The sequence below is a fragment of the Miniopterus natalensis genome, chromosome 17 (genome assembly GCF_054644295.1).
Source record: "Miniopterus natalensis isolate mMinNat1 chromosome 17, mMinNat1.hap1, whole genome shotgun sequence".
Classification (NCBI taxonomy): Eukaryota; Metazoa; Chordata; class Mammalia; order Chiroptera; family Miniopteridae; genus Miniopterus; species Miniopterus natalensis.
In genome coordinates this window covers 23,600,829-23,610,240 of record NC_142097.1, presented here as the reverse complement: position 1 = coordinate 23,610,240, position 9,412 = coordinate 23,600,829, and the positions used below count along the sequence as shown (strand labels likewise).

Genomic DNA, 9,412 nt, shown 5'->3' with positions numbered 1-9,412 from the left:
CAGACCCACCGGACATGGGGACTCAGTTGTTCTGGGTGTGGCCTGAGACTCTGCATTTCTGGCCAGCTCCATGGGGTGTCGATGCTGCTGGTCTCAGGTCGCTGTGTGAGCCAGGAGGCCTGCACACAGTGCCTCTGGGAGCACGAAGGGCCTGGGGAAAGGCAGGCGGGAGAGTGGTTAGGGATGCACTTGGGAACTAGCAGACAGGATCGAATCCCAGCTCTGCCTCTTCCTCACGATGGACCCCCACAAACTGCGCAAGCTTTGGGCCTTTGTGAAAATGTGTAAGCAGGGTCCGGGCCATCTGCACACCGAGGAAATGTGCTTCCTGAAGGAGGGGTGGAGAGCATGGGAGGTAAACGCCACCTGCTCCTCATAAAACTGAGTCAGAAGAAAATCTCAAGGGAGAAAACCCAGATAGTAAAAAGGCGGAGGAAACCATAAAGACAGAGGAACCATGGAGTGCGGAAAGTGATCTAGAAATTGACAGTGACCGTGTGATTGAACCAGACGCCATGCGCCTCAAGAACTGGGAGATGAAAATGTAGAGATAACCGAGGGGATGATGGATTGGACAAATGATAAAAAAAAGCAGCTGCCACCGATGCCCTAACTGATGGTGAATACCGAAAGCCATTGACCTGTTCACAGGCGCCGTCAAGCGAGTCCTCCCTTGGCCATTCTTTGTGCCAAGAGAGCCAGTGTCCTCACCAAACTACAGAAGCCACATGCTGCCATCCGAGACTGTGACGGAGCTACTGAAATAGATCCTGATTCAGCTCCGCCGTGCAGGGGGCGAGGGAAAGGTTTCTGGGCCATTGGGAAGAGGCCGCCCGTCTTGCCCTTGAGCGTAGATTGGATTATGACGAAGGAGCCAGGGCAGTGTGACGAAAGCTGGTGCTTTGAAGAGAATCCCGACCCCTCTGCCCCAAATGCAGCTGTAACTTTTTTTTTTTTTAATATATCTTTATTGATTTCAGAGAAAGGAAAAGAGAGGGAGCTCAACCAAGGGCCCAGGAAATTGCAGAACGTCGGAGGATGTTTGAGCGGAAGACGTGCCGAGTGAGAGGTCAAAGAAAGAACGAAAAGGGTGAAGAAGGCCAGGGAAGAAAGTGAGAGAGCCCAGAGGCAGGAAGAAGCCAAAGGCCACCCAGACCTGGCTCTCCGGGGGGAATGCCTGGAATGGCAGGAATGCCTGGGCCCAGTGACATGCTCAGTGATCCAGAGGTTCTTGAGGCCATGCAGGATCCAGAAGCTATGTGGCCTCCCAGGATGTGGCCCAGGACCCGGCAACCATGTCAAAATAGCAGAGCAACTGAAAGGTTATGAATCTCATCAGTAAATCGTCAGCCAAGTTAAGAGGTCAAGCGTAATGACCTTCTGACAAATAAAGCCCTTGCTGAAGGAAAAGCAACTTGGATCACCCAGTGGGTGTCACAATAATACAAACCAGCGTGCCTCTGACCTCCTCCGGAAGAAAGCTGGTGCTTTGAAGAGAATCCCGACCCCTCTGCCCCAAATGCAGCTGTAACTTTTTTTTTTTTTTTTTTTAATATATCTTTATTGATTTCAGAGAAAGGAAAAGAGAGGGAGAGAGAGAGAAAGAAACATCAATGATGAGAGAGTCATTGATCAGCTGCAGCCCACAACCCGGGCATGTGCCCTGACCGGGAATCAAACCCTGATCGCCTGGATCCTAGGTCGACGCTTAACCGCTGAGCCACGCCCGGCCGGGCTGTAACTTTTTTTTTTTTAATATATCTTTATTGATTTCAGAGAGAGGAAGGAAGAGGGAGAGAGAGAAATATCAATGATGAGAGAGTCGTCATTGATCGGCTGCCTCCTGCACGCCCCCTGCTGGGGATCAGGCGGCAACCCAGGAATGTGCCCTGACAGTGAATCTTCTGGAACCATGATCTTCTGGATCCTAGGTCAATTCTCAACAGCTGAGCCACACCGGGCCGGGCGCAGCTATAACATTTTACAGTGGTTTACCATGAGGGTATTCTTTCAGATAATGTTTTCCTACCAGGAATTGTAAACTTTAAACACTTTTAAACCTTAAAAATATTTAAAAATAAATTAAAAAGGTGTGTTAACCCTACATTTTTCTTTACTAAAAAAAAAAAAAGGAAGAAAAAGAAAAAGACAGACCGCATTGTACAAATGAGAAAGAATGAGGGTGTCACACAGCCTTCCAAACCTGCTGCGGTTGGGACAGACCCCCACTCCAGGCGGGGTGACCCGCCTCCCTAGTCCAGCGCGCAAACCTGACCCACTTTCACCGCGCACCTGGCGGAGCAGCAGCGCCCCCTGCCGGCGATCGGGGACTGCCAGGCGCAAGCTGAGCCCCGATTCTTAGCTTCTGCCGCCACCTGGTGGCCTTCTCCAGAAGCGCAACCAGAGGCCCAAATAGGGTGGAGTCCGTGAGAGCGCAGGGCTGGTACAGTCAGGTTTCAAAGGCCGAGACAAACGGCCAAATTATTCTGGGCAGCGATGGAAGCCTCCAAGCTACTGTTCACTGAAAACATTTCATCTTGTCCCTGTTTGTTATTTGATTGATGAGAATACATGTGACGGTGCCCAGCTGGGTGCCTGGCACAAGTTAGATGCTCTGAATCTCCAATTCCTGGGTTGTTGAGCAAAGAACATGAGTTGTGGCCAGAGGGTAGTAACAGGGGACTTGAAGGTCTGCTGACCCACGTCCTCCGCCCATGCATTTGGCTTTGCACTGTTCCTTCATTCTTTCTTACCTTCAGTCACTATGCACTCATTCTTTCAACAAACATCAGCACCGAGCAAGCGCTGGATTGCTGGAGAAATACCTGAGAGCGGTGTGGTCCTGCCCGAGGAGCTGATACCCTGATGGGGTAGACTATTCCCAATAACTGCAGTAAGGTTCAACATGGAGCCACCACAGATCTGGGGAGAGGCAGGCATGTCTACTGCTTAGGCTCCCCCATCCTATGACTGGGCAGTTTTCCTCATTCTGGGATGAAGTCAGCCACCCTGTAACCTCCCTGACCCACAGGCTCCTGTTCCCCTTGAGGCATTCACAGGTGAAGTCACCTCCCTGTCCCCATGACAACCTCTCACCCCATCACAGCCTCATCGGCAGAGGCCGTCTCAGGGCAGATGAGAGCATGTTCTGGAACCAGGCTGTGGGTGGAAATCCCTGCAAATCCCTTTACTGGCTATGTGGCCTTGGGCCTGGTACTTAACCTCTCTGAATATCAATTCTCTCCACTGTCAAAGAGGCATAACACTGCTCACCTCAGATACGGTGCCCATGAGAGGGATGGTGATAAGGACTCTACCCTTATTCCTTGGTGCTCCCCCAGAGCCCTGGACTAACCTCTGGCATATGGATCATGGGTGTTGATTACCAGGGGATGCTCCTCCCAGTACAGTGCCTGACACTTGGTGGGTGTTCAATAGCATTAGTTGAACGAATGAATGATTACTGTGGTGATTACAGGCAAATCCGCAATTGCCACTAAGGACACAGGCCAACAACGGCAAACGGTGACAATACCCACAGCTCCTGAACTTAGCCAGCAGTATCCAACCCCCACCCTATCTGTTCCCAGGTGAACATGCAGATGTCCACAGCTCAGGAAGATAAATCCAGTCAGATAAGGAGCTAGAGGAAACCCAAGACCTGGCCCTGTGCACTCGGGCACCCTCTGCTGGGCAGGCCCGGCGCCACCCCCACACACCCCAGCCTCCCTGAACCCAGAAGAGACCTGCCAAGGAGAAAGGCTCAACCTCCAGCGCAGTGCCATCCCTTCCCTACACACCTCCTCTCCCAGGGGGACCCCAGGCAGCCCCTGACCCTCCACAGACATCTTTGCCCTTCCTCTCTCCTTCTCCAATGGCAAACATATTTCAAGCACCCCTGACTCCCCGCTGTCTTAAGTTAGAATCATCAAATGCTGGAGCAGGAAGGGACACAGTAGTAGTAGTAGTAATAGTAGTAGTACAGCTACCACTGATGGGCATCTGTAATTTGCCAAGTCCTGCCACGCCACAGCCTTTTACCATCCAGGAAGGGGAGCCCCTCCGTCCACGGGTGAGCAGCTGCAGCCAGACTGAAGCTTACTCAGGGTCACAGGGCAGGAATTTCAAGAAACCTGGTGTTTTTCATCAGCCTGGGTGGGGCTCCTCCTGCCTCAATTAGGGGAATAAGTGGACCTTGAGATGAGGCCAAGGCCCTCTGTGTCCCCAAGAACTTCACCTCACCCCTTCTGAGCCACGGTGAATCCCAGAAAGGTAGAGAAAGTGGTGAATGTCAGGTTCTTAGTGCAGCCATCATTTTACCTTCTGGAAAACTGCAGGAGGGCTGCGAGAGGGCAAGAAGGTGAATGTTCACGGGCACTTGCCACAGGCTGGACTCTGTGATGGCCCCTTCCTGGTACACCGAGACACAGGGCCCAGACCGCAGCGCAGAAACAGGCCCCAAATTTCCCAACCCCCTGCCCGGCGCCCCTTCCACACCATCTGGGTCTCTCTTGAACCGGAGACCACACTACAGGCCGCTAGCTGGGGCCCTACCCTAGGGAGAGGCCCCTCCTCCGCCCCCTCCTGGGGACCGGGTTACAAGTTAGGGCTTTGGTCCCTGGGCAAGTGGAAGGACAGCCTCACCTGTCAGGAAGCCTGGCCTATGCTGCCATCTTGTGGTCTCCGCAGGAAGTGAGCCTGTTCCGCAGGCCTGAGTTGGGCAAAAAATTCAAAGTAACAGTTGGGTTGAGTGAAAAGTGGGCAGTGCGTTGGGGCTGCAGGGATACAAGGAATAAGGCACAGTCCAGGCCCTGAAGGAGCTTATACTCCGGCACTGTGGCCTCCAAATGACATGGCCCAAAACTCAACTCGGCGCCAGACACCCACCAGAGTAAGTCACGCAAACGGTTCAAAAGACAGAGGGGGCCCAGGTGCGCTAGAGGAGGCCCAGGAAAGGCTTCAGGCAGCACGTGGCGCTGGCGCTGGCCTTAAGGGGCAGGTGGATGTGGCAGGGTGCTCCGGGGGGGGACCGCCTTGAGCAAGGCAGGGAGGCAGGAAAACATCGATTCTAAGAAAAATCCAGTTTTAACCATTTTAAGTGTACAGTTCAGTGGCATTAAGTACATTCACGTTATTGCAATCCAGCACCACCATCCATCTCCAGAACCTTTTCATCTCCCCAAACTGAAACTCTGTCCCCATGAAACAGTAACTCCTCGCTCTCCGTTCCTCCAGCCCGACAACCACCATTCTGCTTTCTGTTTCTATGACCTTGACCACTCTAGATACCTCACATAAGCAGAATCATATAGTATTTGTCTATTTATTTGGCTTATTTCACTTAGCACATGTCTTCAAGGTTACTCCATGTTGTAATGTGTGTAAGAATTCCATTCCTTTTCAAGGCCGAATAATATTTCACTAATGGATATAGATCATAGGGTAATTTTGTGTTTAGTGTTTTGAAAAATCGCTGTACTGTTTCCCAACCCTATATGTTGCTTTCCAATTTTTACACAAGAGGGAACTGAGAATCAGACAAGTGAGGGTTCTTATAGGAGGTAGCAGAGCCCTGAGCCAAGGACCTGTGCCCGAGATGTTTCTGGTTCAGAGGGCCACTGCGATCTGGACACTCCCTCCGAGACAGACCTGAAAATGGAAACCCTTGAAGTGAACGGAGTCAAGATAGAAATTTAGGCGTCACCTTCATAGATGGGGAATGAGTTTGCCATGGAAGAAGGAAGGAATAAGATGCCCAAGGGAGCAGGAATCAGAAGTTTGGGGCCTTGTAGTATTACCGGTGTTGGAGTTCTGGGGTTCCCCAAGGTAAAAATAGAGAGGAAACCCCAGAGAAGCTTCCAGACAGATTTTAAGTTATGCTCAAGCACAAGGGAGGCAGCACAGAGGAAAGGAAGGTCGTCTGAACTGGCTCAGGGGCTGGCTCTGTTTGGCTGCTTTTTTTTTTTTAACCCTCACTAGAGGATATTTTTTTCGTTGCTTTTCAGAGAGAATGGAAGAGGGGGAGAAGGAGAGAAAGAGAGAGTAGAAAGAGAAACATCCATGTGAGAAAGACACATTGTCTGGTGGCCTCCCGGCTGGGGCCAAGGGTCAAGCATGCAACCAAGGAACGTGCTCTTGACCTGAATTGAACCTGAGACCCTTCAGTCCGCAGGCCAATGCTCTAACCACTGAGCAAACCTGGTAGGACTGCGTGGCTGCTTTTATAAGCTGGGGACAACATGGGCTTGTGGGGAAAGTCTGGCTCTTTTGAAAAGGGCAGGCTTGCAAAATTTTTTATTTCGAGGTTGGAGGACTTCCTTTTCCAGGGAGTTACTGTGTCGCCTAGTAATTATGTTAGCCCTGGGGGCAAGATGTAAGACTGCTCATCACTGCTCCCCTAGGAAGGTTGAATAGTGGTCAAACCTTGATCAACTGCAGATGCGGGTCAATAGTTTAAGCAGGGAGATAAAATCAGCTACCTCTGAGTTTTTAAGTAGGCCAGGGAGTGGAAGGGTGGTGACATTTTTTACTCGAGTTCTTTCTGACCACCTGGTCTTAACTTGCCTTCCTGGTCACCTTGTATTTCCTATTCCTGGGCCCAAATCCCTGAGCTGTCTCAGTAGGAGTCGAGAGAAAGATAGGGAGCCAGCAGCGAAGGCAAAGGGAGACTGCCCGTCACTATAGCCGGTGGTTATCAGGCCAGGCCCCCTATCAGGCAGCTCTGCAAGCCAATCACAGCTTATTAGGTGCTGTGTGACCTTGGACTGGTTACTGACCCATTCTGAGCCTCAGTCTCCCCATATATACAACGGAGATAAGAAAAGTACCTGCTTCATTGGGTCAATGTGACAGCTAAATGTGATGAACAGGATTTGTAAAGCCCTTAGCAGAGATCTGAGAGAGCATCACAGAAGTCCAGGGACAGAGGAGGGTGAGAAGTCACTGGGAGAGAGGGGTGAGGACCTCCCTCTCGAGGGCTGCTGGAGGGAATGTGAACCAATTTGTCTCTGGAGGACAAGTTGGCAGACACCTTAAAGATATGCTTATGTACTAACCCAGAAACTCCATTCAGAGGAATTTATCCTAGGAAATATACATTGAATTATCAATATACACTGAATGTTCATTTAGTGTTGTTGATGAGAACAGAGGACTGGAGACAATTTAAATGTCTAACAAAAGATCAGTTACATTATTTATGCAACATTTAGATAAAAAAATATCACAGCCATTAAAAACGTTGCTGTAGAATTCTGTATATTAGCACAGAAAGAGACTCAAGATATATATTTGTCACTCTTTTATTATGGAAAACTTAAACCATGCACCAAAGTAAAAAAAAAAAAAAAAGATATAACAGACCCCCATGCACCCATCACCCAAAGTCAACAATTATCAACTCATGGACAGTCTTGATCTGTACCCCCACCCACCTCATATTAATTTTAAACAAATCCCAAGAATCATAGCATTTCATACATTTCAGTATGTAGCTAGAGAGAAAAACCCTTTTTCTTCAATGTAAGCACATGCAATCATCAACTGAAAATAATTAATAATAATTCTTTAATGAAGGAAAATTGTTTCTCTAAGACTTCTGACACCAAATGTGTGGTTTTCTAACCCAAGCAATTCTGACACTATCTACCTGGAGTTAGCACAGACCCTATAGGTTAAAGACTCAATCCCACTAGACTGCCCCCCACTTCCAACGTCAATCACAAGTAGTGGGTCCCCTGGTTACCCACAGTTCTGTCTGGCTTGACTACAAATCTGGGGTTCCCACAGCCCCCTCTCAGGTTTGATGATTTGCCACAATAGCTCACAGAATGCAGGGAAACACATTATTTACTATTACCAGTTTATTATAAAGGCTATTTATTATAAAATATAATATCCAGATGAACAGCCAGGTGGAGAGGTAGATAGTGCAAAGTCTGGAAGTTCAGGAGCTTGTGTTCCCATGGAGTTGGGGTACGTCATCCACCTTGCACATGGGTGTGTTCACCAACCTGGAAGCCTCCGTGAACCCTGTTGTTTAAACTTTTTACGGAGGTTCCATTACGTAGGCATGATTGATTAAATCACTGGCCATTGGTGACTAATTCAATCTCCAGTCCCTCTCCCTTCCCCGGAGGAGGTTGGGTGTGGGGCTGAAAGTTCCAACCCTCTAATCCAGGGTTGGTTCCTCTGGCACTAGTCCCCATCCTAAAGCTGTCTAGCCCCAGCCACCAATCATCTCATTAGGATAAATAAAGACACTCACCACTCGAGATTCCAAGCATCCTAGAGGCTCTTGTGTCAAAAACCCAGGACTAGGAGTAAAAAGTGTCATAAATGATGTTCCTAGCACCCCTATCACTCAAGAAAATTACAAGGATTTTAGGACCCCTGTGCCAGAAACTGGCAGCAGAGACCAAATATATATTTCTTATTTTACCATAATATCACACTTAATATAATCAAATCTATGGTTATTATTTAATTTTTATAAATGACAATTTATAAATGTCTTATAAATGACATTTTAAAAACTCAGGCCCAGCCGGCAAGGCTCAGCGGTTGGGCATCGGCCTATGATCCAGGACATCTCGGTTCCATTCCAAGTCTGCGCATAGTAGGGGGGCCGCAGGAGGCGGCTCATCAATGACTTTCTCATCACTGATGTTTCTCTCTCTCTCTCTCTCTCCCTCTCCCTTCCTCTCTCTGAAATCAATAAATATAGATATTTTTTTTATTTTTTTAAAAATTCAGGATCCATGTAAAATCCACACAAAGCAATTGGGTGTGTGCATCATGAGTCTTTGAAACTATAAGAATCTCCCCTATCTCTCTGCTTTCCCCTCCCACAATTTATTTGTTGTAGAAAAGATCACTGGTCCTGGAAAGTTTCCAGTCTGGACTTTGCTGATCGCATTCCCGTGGTATAATTCAGCATGTTCCTCTGTCCTCTGCATTGCTTGAAACTTGCTAGTTAGACCAAAAGTTTTGATCACTTTTAGGGCTTGCTCCTCCCTCTCAGCAGTAGCGATTCATAGATGGTCCTAGGGAACTGTGCTGTTTCTCTTTTGGTGACTTTAACAGCCATTGATGATCAAGCCCAGATCCATTCATTCATTAGGGGTTGCAAAATGGCCATATTCTAACTATATCATTCCTTCCTCTTTTATAACCTGGAATACTTCTATAAAGAGAATCGTGCCCCTCACCCTCCCACACACATCTACAATTTGGTTCCACTAAGGCAAACTGTCACAGGAAAGGCCTTTATCTCCCTACCTAAGCAAGGCCACCTCCCCCTCATCCCCTCTACGGGGGCTCCTGGAGGGCTTCCTGGAGGAAGAGAAAGGAGAGGAGGGGAAGGAGGGGAAAGCAGGATGGAGAAAGCACATGCTCTGCCCGCAAAGAGGCA

At 48.8% G+C, this 9,412-nt stretch overlaps 1 pseudogene; it reads left to right on the top strand.

Moving 5' to 3' along the window:
- Nucleotides 1-238: 238 nt before the first annotated feature.
- Nucleotides 239-1,373, top strand: LOC107538729 (hsc70-interacting protein-like; annotated as a pseudogene).
- Nucleotides 1,374-9,412: the final 8,039 nt, after the last annotated feature.